Below are 9,028 nucleotides of genomic sequence, written 5' to 3' on the forward strand. Positions count from 1 at the left end.
TCCCTAGTTTAGAGACGGATTTTCTAGATCCGTTTCTAATATTTCTTTTACTTATTATCAATTTCACACATAGAAGAATACAAGTTGTATTTGGTGTGGTTGGTTAGAGTTTCTCCTCGTGACTTTGAGGTCACAAGTTCGATTCCCCTTATCCCTTCCCCTTGCAAAGCTGGACCGGGTTGACCTAAGCGAGATTTCGAACCGGTAATGGGACCGAGTTGAACCGAACATCTAACAATAGGTTGCAATTATTTTTACTTGTAAATTTAGAGACGGATTCAAATTCCGTCCCTAAATTTTAGAGACGGATTTTTGAATCGGTCCCTAAATTTTAGAGACGGATTTTTAAATCCGTCTCTAAATTTAGGGACGGATTCAAAAATCCGTCTCTAAATATTAGATACGGATTTTTGAATCCGTTCCTAAATTTAGGGACGGATTTATAAATCCGTCTCTAAATATTAGATACGGATTTTATGGAATCGGTCCCTAAATTGAATTAGCGACAAGGTTTTTAGTAACGGACGTTATCCGTCCCTAAATCCGTCCCTAAGCACACATAGCGACGGATTTGACCAATTTAGAGACGGATTTGGTCCGTTGCTATATGAGCTTTTTTTTGTAGTGTGAGCTCAAAAAAAAATCTAAAACATTAGTTATTCAATGTAGCAACTGGGGTATCGCCCGGGTCACACACTAGTGCTTTATTAAAAATTGGATAAGTGAAATTGAGAAGAGACAAAAATGATAAGACTAAATGTAGGTCCTCATAAGCATTTATATTAATGAGGCTATCTTTAGATATGGCGCACTAAAATGAAAAATGGGTCAAATAAAAAGGGCCAGATGAAAATCTAGTTAGGCCATTTAATTTGATACTCACTTCATCCCTAAAACGTTGCTGCATATTTAACTATTTTCACTTGATCTCTCTATTTATTTTCTCAAAGGTCCACTTTACCAACTCATGTGCACATTTTACATCGAAGTAGTTTTTTATCCAAGCAATGCCTCATTCATTACATGAAAAACCATTAATATCATTACATACAAAAAATACGAAGAATGATATGATGCTTCTGTCACTTTATTATCTTTACTATTTTGTTATTTATTATACAAAGTACTTTGTTTGGAAAGAAAAACATCAAATATTTCATATGACTTAGAGCAACATCAAAGTGGTCTTGCCTTATTTTATTTTGTTTTTCCTCATATGTCTTGTCAGCATTCCATTAATATTCTACTAACATTTGCGGAGTAATTAATTACTCCATAAATTATTGACAAAACACTCATTCAAACTCATCCAAATTTAGTATTTCACCCCGGCCCTCAAATTAATTAAAGATATCTCATCTTATTTTATTTTATTTGATTCACACATGACATGAGTCTTAAGTTGAGTATTGGTTTTTCAAGACTCCATTTAATGAGGTTGACTACATCGCTGGTGGACAGCGAAATAACGACCCATACCCACCCTAAAGAAAATATATTTGGAAAGATGACCCACCCTTAAATAAATGTGTAGAAGTGTTGTTAACTTGTTATATATTGTCAACGGTAATGTAAGTATTGTCATTGTTGTATATATGTTGTCATTGTTTTATTAAAATACTGTCACAATCACCCAAACAAGGAAATTATGTATACAACTGTAATGAAATAGAAAAAGTAAAGGGACCACTTAAATGAATGGGTAAAATTGTTGAATATTAAATGAATGGGTAAAAGTATGTATAAAAGTATACAAGTATTGTCATTGTTTGCATAAATACTGTCATCGTTGTATTAAAATACTATCATTATTGTATTAATTACTATCATTGTTGCCGATACTTAGTACTTTGTTTGACTTTTTAACTCATGAAGTGAAAATACCGTTTTATCTCGGGTATGGGGTAATTGTGTCGTTGTCCAACAACGATGTAGTCAACCTCCCATTTAATACTTTGTTAAGACTAACCTACTTCAACGCTACAAAGTACAAATTGATACGCCATATCTTAAGACTATGTGGTGCATATGTCAACAACAAAATTCAAATCTTAAGATTTGAGGTTGATCATGCTCTTATTACGTGGTGGATATTGTTGCATATTTGCACAATAAAATAGTAACGTTGCTATAAGAATGTAGTTAGAATAGACTTATCTCGATGATGCGAACAATCGAATGAACATATACCCAAAAATTGTTGCGTCGTGGGATACCACTGTCCTAAAAGACGATTCCGCACTACCTCTTGGTGCAGTAGAACAAAAGCGGTCGCCCTCCAGGATTAACACAGCTCCGAATTTGTGTGCACGCACAAACCCGAATGGAGTCAGAACATATGCCCAAAATCGAGAGCAATTTGAGAGAGAAAGTATGTGTTTGCTTTTTCTGGAACTGTGTATTGTGTATCTTTTGGGAAGGTACAAAGTTTGATTAAATAATCAAACTTTAGGAAAATCAAGAGACCAAAAACGGCTAGAATAATAAAGATTGTAACGGCCGCCATTAAGGCTAATTAAACCAACGGTTACGTAATCAATACAGATTCCCGTAACAATGTTTTAACCGAAACAGCCCGGTACGAAAAGAATATGTAAGGCCCACAAACCCACCCCACGCCTGCGCATCACATTCCCAAGGGCCCAAGGCCCATTGCACGACCCAACCCGGCCAGCCGGCACGCGCGCATGTGTGTGTGCTATGTGTCCACCCATACCACTCTCACACTTTCTCAAACAAGAGCTACACCTTCAACCCAATATATAAACAAAGAGGAAATGAGTAATTCTTTCAATGTGGGACAAAAACACCATTCACATTTTTACACTCTTTTCTTTTGTATTTCCTAACAAGAACTTCCAACAATCCCCCACAGGTTCGAAGATGAGGAAAAGAAAGAAAAGAAGGAATTGGTTTTGGACAAAACATACCAATTGAATAGGTGTTAATGTCTTTCGACTTGAATTAACACTTAGTGACATTTGAGCTATGATCTCTTTCCTACCAAGTGACTTTCGTATTGAACTTGATAGGGGGTTAGAAACCCGTCACTCAAAGCACGCAACTGAATATGTATGATATTCTGACTCCGCGAATAAAGTGACGCCTTATACTGGCCATACGTCCGACCTGGATATGCTCATAGGTGCTCTAGAGAATAGCCCATATCACAATTCTCATAGGAAGCGGCCACACTTCCACACCTACGTAGGTGAATCCCATCAAGTGTGAGCTACCTTCACACCACCAAAAATATGGATATGGGTTCATTAAGATCCGTATGATCAACCTCTTTCCAATTGTAGCAAGCACGTAATTGTTAGGTTATGATACATATGATATTACATAAATCATGCGGAAACAACCATTAACCCAGGATTACATATTATTTACACATAATCATATAGCATAATTTAGATGCATACTCTTTGTTGCGTGCCCTCCCTAGCTGCGCCCGAACCGAGCAAGAACAAGTCTTTAGGACTCCAAGTGTCGTCCCTCCGTAGATAGTCCACAGCACGTCCGGATCCGCCTTAAGATTGACCAACTAGAATCGCCCTTAAGGTACTAGAATTTTCGGCACTTTTGAGCAAGATGTGTGGCTGAATTTTTCTCTCAAAAACTCACTTTGAATACTTGAAACTCGTTATAAATTGTGAACCCAGGCCACATATTTATAGGGTTATGGAAAGGGAATTGGAATCCTATTCAGATACAAATTAATTAAACCTAGAATCCTACAAGAACTCTAATTTAATTAATTTATCAAATAGAATTAGGAATTTAATCATTAACCGAACTCTGCACGTTTTAGGAAACGTGCACGAACACAAACACTTACGCACACACACACGGCAGCCACGATGGGCCGCCCATGCGTGCGTGCGAGCAGCAGCCCACGCAGCGAGGCCTGCGCGAGCCACAAGCCCACGCAAGCACCCGCGCGCGCTGCGCGCTCTGTGCGCGCTGCCACGGCCTGCTGGGCCTGGCCTTGCGCTGGGCCTGGCGTGGCTGTTTGTGTGGCGCGCTTGGCTTGCTGGGCGATGGCCTGGCTTCGTGCTGGGCCCTCGTCCGGCAGGCCTCGTCCGATGCTTTTTCGTACGATACGCTTCCGATTAAATTTCCGATTCCGGAATTCATTTCCGATACGAACAATATTTAACATTTCCGATTCCGGAATTAATTTCCGTTTCGAACAAATATTTAATATTTCCGTTTCCGGAATTATTTTCCGATTCCGGTAATATTTCCGATTCTGACAATATTTCCGTTTCCGGCAATATTTCCGATTCTGGTAATATTTCCATTTCCGATAATATTTTCCGATACGTACCATGTTTCCGTTTCCGGCAACATCTACGACTTGGATAATATTTATATTTCCGATACGATCCATATTTCCGTTTCCGGTAATATCATCGTTTCCGGAGTATTCATTTCTTGCCTGTGACGATCTCAGCTCCCACTGAAACCAAGATCCGTCGATTCCGAATATCCATAGATGGAGTATTTAATGCCATTAAATACTTGATCCGTTTACGTACTATTTGTAATCCCCCGTAATTTTATTATATTCTATTTATATATTTTAACGTATATTTAATATATTTAAATGTAATTTACGAATTTTAGAAATGAATATGTAATTAAAATATAATTATGTTATTACATTTTGAATATTTTAAATGATTTATGAAATCAAATTGATTTTGACTTTTACGTTAAAACGAATTAGGATTTTGGAATCACGTTCTATTGGAACTAGAAAGCAAATCCTAAATTCTTAATTCTACTCCTAGCCCACTTGAAAAGCCCAACCATTAAAACCCAAAAGAACTCAAACCCTCACCCAAAACAAATTCACGTAAAAAGAAAAATCAAGCCTCCTCTCCCTCCTTCAACTCCACGTACAGCATCCTCCCTGCAGTTTTCTCTCCTCCCTTCGTCCGCCGCTTCTGCCCAGCCACCGGACAACCATCACCGCCGGTAACTCTCTTTCTCTCCCCCTCGTGTTTCTTTCTCTCTTTCGTCGTCTTTCTCTCCTCACTCACTAACTCTTTGTTTTTCTTGCGAAGCACCACCAGTGCACGCAACAACCAGCCCTGTCGCCTGTTCCTAGCCGCCACCTACTCGCGCCGCCGGTCTATCGCATTATATTTCCCGGTAACCGCCTCTCTTGTCCTTCCTTCGTTCGTTCTTTTTCTCTGTATTTCTTGCTCTCCTCAATTGTGTTCCTGCTGTTGCACAGCCATCGCACGACCCAGCCGCGTCGACGACAACCATCAACCCAGCCGCTGCCGCGCCGCCGTCCCCGGACCGCCGGCCGCCCACTCTTCCTCTTCTTTTGGTTAATTCCTTTTAAACCCTAAGCTAATTTAATTATTTAATTACGTTTTATTAATTCAATTTATATTTTTCTTGAGTTAAGTTTATGATTTTATGATTTAATTACGAATTTAAGACTTACTTGTTTGCATAATTAAATTATCAAATTTCAGATTACATAATTCGATTGAAACAAGAATTTGAATTATTTAAGGCATGAATTTTAATGTTTTAATGGTTTTAAATCATGGTAGAATGAGTATGAATTATTGAAACTATTATTTTTATGTTCTAAGCATGATAAGTTGGTTTTGGGAAGTTTGTAAACGAATTTATATTGCTGAAAATTTAAGTATGATATTTGCAAAGAGTTTTCAACGAATTTCAATCTTTAATTCAATAATTGTTATGCTAGGAAATCAAATATTCAAGTTTTGTTATTGGAGAAAAGTTCTAAATATGTTTAGGATGCATTTAGAATGCTTTATTATGGTTACCAATGATTAGAAATTGATTGGTATTACTCGTTGGTTGTTTTAGGCGGAGAATTCTCTTTAGGCGACTTTTGAAAGTGTTAAGGTGGCCTATCAGTTTGTTTACACAAGGTACGTACATACCTGTGTGCCTGGAATGTGTGCTAATTGTTGAAACCATGTTGAATCTTGTTGTTGAACTTGGTTATGTTAATATTATTGTGGAACTTGGTGGTGTTGATATTATGGACGAACTGGGTTATATTGAATGTGCATGTTTAATACTGTTGGACAAACTTATTGAACTTATTTTGCACTATAAGAACTGTAACATGTTAGTATGGATGTTTGATACAAACATGTTGGTTGGGAACACTAGATTATTCTATATGATTGGGTTGGATCAATTGGTTGTTGTTCCCTTTCTATCTTTTCACTACTTTATAAGGGCGGAGGACCTTGTTTAGTAGGTTGAAACTTTATGCCCATATACAGGGTTGCTCATGGTTAAAGGAAAGGTTGGGTTAAGTTGGAATGAGTCTTGATTGATGCTTTTATGATCACTTACTTAATTCCAAGATAAAAACAGTTGTGAACAAATGTGAATTGTCTGGCTTATGTAATGGTCGAGTCATAACGGAATCCCAATTTGTAAATCATGTAAAGTGAAACTGAATAGCAATAGCTTTAGACTGTGCACGTCTGAAGTGACGGACAAACAGGAGTTGGGGTTCATGGTGGTAGCCCATGGCCTTTTCTGGGACCGGATTGATCACCGTGTCCTATTTTTATTTAAACGTTCCTCGATATCGCAGGTCACTGAGGTCACGGAGTCGCGCCCGTACCTCGTCTTCCTTAGTGAAGACTTCTGGATGGTCAACTCGGTCCATTGTCTATTTCAACTAAAATAATGTTATGGTTATTAAGCCTAGCTTAGTCTAGTCAAGTATAATCGTCAATTTATTATGTTTTGTCTGTCCTTACTTATACTTAGTAGTATCATGTTAGGGTTGTTGGTTTGATAGTATCATGCTAGGATTGTTGTTGTTTTAGTATGTAGTACTCAGCTTTGCTGATTACGTGCTTTGTTTGTGTGTGTTGATCATGGCTATGCCTTATTGATCCTGTGATGACCCATCTCTGGTGAGCAGTCTCTAAGGATCAATAAGCGTTGCCCATCTACAGGTTTGAAGATGATGCATCATTGGGATCGGGATTAGAGAGCTTGTAGTTCTATTCGGTTAATTAAGTGATTTAATTTGTTAACTTGGATTTGAAATTTGTCGTACTATTCGTATTTCCTTAATTCAGTTAATTGGTTTGGACCTAATATGTAATAGCTTATTTATGAACCTAAAAGTTAGTTTATGTTTTCCGCTGCAAAATTCTGAATAAGCCGTAACGTTTTCACACGGGCGATAATACTTTGATAATTCCCTACAGTTATATTTAAAAAGGGGTTATTTTAGAAAATGGGAATTGTCGGGGTGTTACAAAGTGGTATTTTTGAGCTAAAGGTTTCACTGACATTTCGTGTCTACCTTTTATATCTTAGGCGCCTAACCAACTAATTAGTTATGTAAAAGTAATTTCACATTAGTGAATAAATTTAAAGTTATTAGCTAGAAATGTTTGAATTTATTTTAATATTGACTCTTGAATCGTGCTTTGAAATACGTTTTTATGCGAATAAATGTATTTCGATTCTTTTGAAATTTAAATTAATATTTCAAAAAAAAAAAAAAAAAAAAAAAAAAAAAAAAAAAAAAAAAAAAAAAAAAAAAAAATTTTACTGCTGCTGCTGCTACAGTACCGTGAAAAAAAAAAAAAAAAAAAAAAAAAAAAAAAAATTAATTATTTATCGTTTAATAATTATTCTTTTAATCAATCTAATTCGTATAAATCATTCTTGTTTATCCTTTTATGCTTCAATGTTTCATATACTATGATTATTTTGAGAGTTGGGTAGTATAGGAAAGGGCATATAGAATAGAAGCATTGTGCATGCATTATGTCAACATGATTGTAATTTCTCTACCTGCTAACTGTTGTGTCTTTCCTATGCATTGCGATTGATATATATTCTTACTTATTGTGTATTGTGGGATCATACGGTAAGTGAGAGTACTAATTACTAACATAGAAACTATGTTTAATTGTTATAGATCACTAATCATGTCTGGCATACAAGGAAATAGAATAGGGAGCAACTCTAACCCTATTATTCTAAGCGATGATGAAAATGAGATGGATTACGAGTCTGACATTAACAGTTACACCAGCCGTGAACTTGTTCTGCGTCGAGTTTTAAGAGCAGGAGAACCTGATAGTGATGATGAAGCCCTTCGTGAATTTGATCGTGCTAGAGGGCAAACTAGGGTCGATATTTATCAAGCTGTTTTGAGACCTGAAAGCGATTCGGAGCCTGAGTTTGAGCATGAATTTGGGTTTGAGTTCGAACAAGAATTTGAGTTTGAGTTCGAACATGGATTAGAGGTTGAACCTGAGTTTGAGTTTGAGCCCGAACATGAACCTGAACCTGAGCCTGAGCCAGAGGAAGCTAATCATCAATTTCAAGGTCTACGAAGATCCTCTAGGCCAAGAAAAGAAGCTTATTATTTTGATATGGATGACGATGATGAACTTAAATATGAGCTATTCACCCTAGAAGGTTATAGCGAGTCAAAGGACAAGTCTGATGATGTTTCCCTTTAGCTTTGCTTACATATTTAGTTGTGTGTGAGAAAAATGTTGGTCAATCCGCCCAACCATAGTTTATGTTTATATCGTAGAACCTTTTTACTTTATTTTGAGAACAGGTGTGTGTTAATATTTAGGATTGTTATTGACATTCTTCTGAGTAATAAAAGCTAGATGATTGACTATCTAAAAGATCAGAGTTTTACGGGCACGCAAGGGGAATGTTTTCTTTTTTATTCTAACTTATTATTCGTGATGATTGAAGTCATTCCTTGTCTCTCAGTTGAATGTTTTGCATGATTGTTCATTTCGTGTGCATTTTGAATGTTAATGTGATATTGCATTGCTAGAGGATAATGTAAGTAAAGTTTTGAACCTGAATTAGAGCATATAAATTTCAGGTCGCGCTCTAGGATGGCCAATAATAGTGACCTAGCTGCTGCTATTCGCCTCTTGGCGGAAAAACTAACCCAGGAAAGAACTGAGCGTCCCGATTCTGCAGGGGACATGTTTGAAAGGCTTGCGAAAGT

The 9,028-nt window shown here is 37.0% G+C and overlaps 1 long non-coding RNA gene across 1 annotated transcript; it reads left to right on the forward strand.

The window, feature by feature from the left end:
• The first annotated feature begins 4,723 nt into the window (after positions 1-4,723).
• Positions 4,724-7,562, forward strand: LOC130469200 (uncharacterized). Its single transcript, XR_008929599.1, has 5 exons — positions 4,724-4,986; positions 5,076-5,163; positions 5,249-5,347; positions 5,866-5,930; positions 6,950-7,562. It is a non-coding gene; the product is annotated as an uncharacterized lncRNA (long non-coding RNA).
• The last annotated feature ends 1,466 nt before the right edge of the window (positions 7,563-9,028 follow it).

Source organism: Spinacia oleracea, chromosome 3 (genome assembly GCF_020520425.1).
Source record: "Spinacia oleracea cultivar Varoflay chromosome 3, BTI_SOV_V1, whole genome shotgun sequence".
Taxonomy (NCBI): Eukaryota; Viridiplantae; Streptophyta; class Magnoliopsida; order Caryophyllales; family Amaranthaceae; genus Spinacia; species Spinacia oleracea.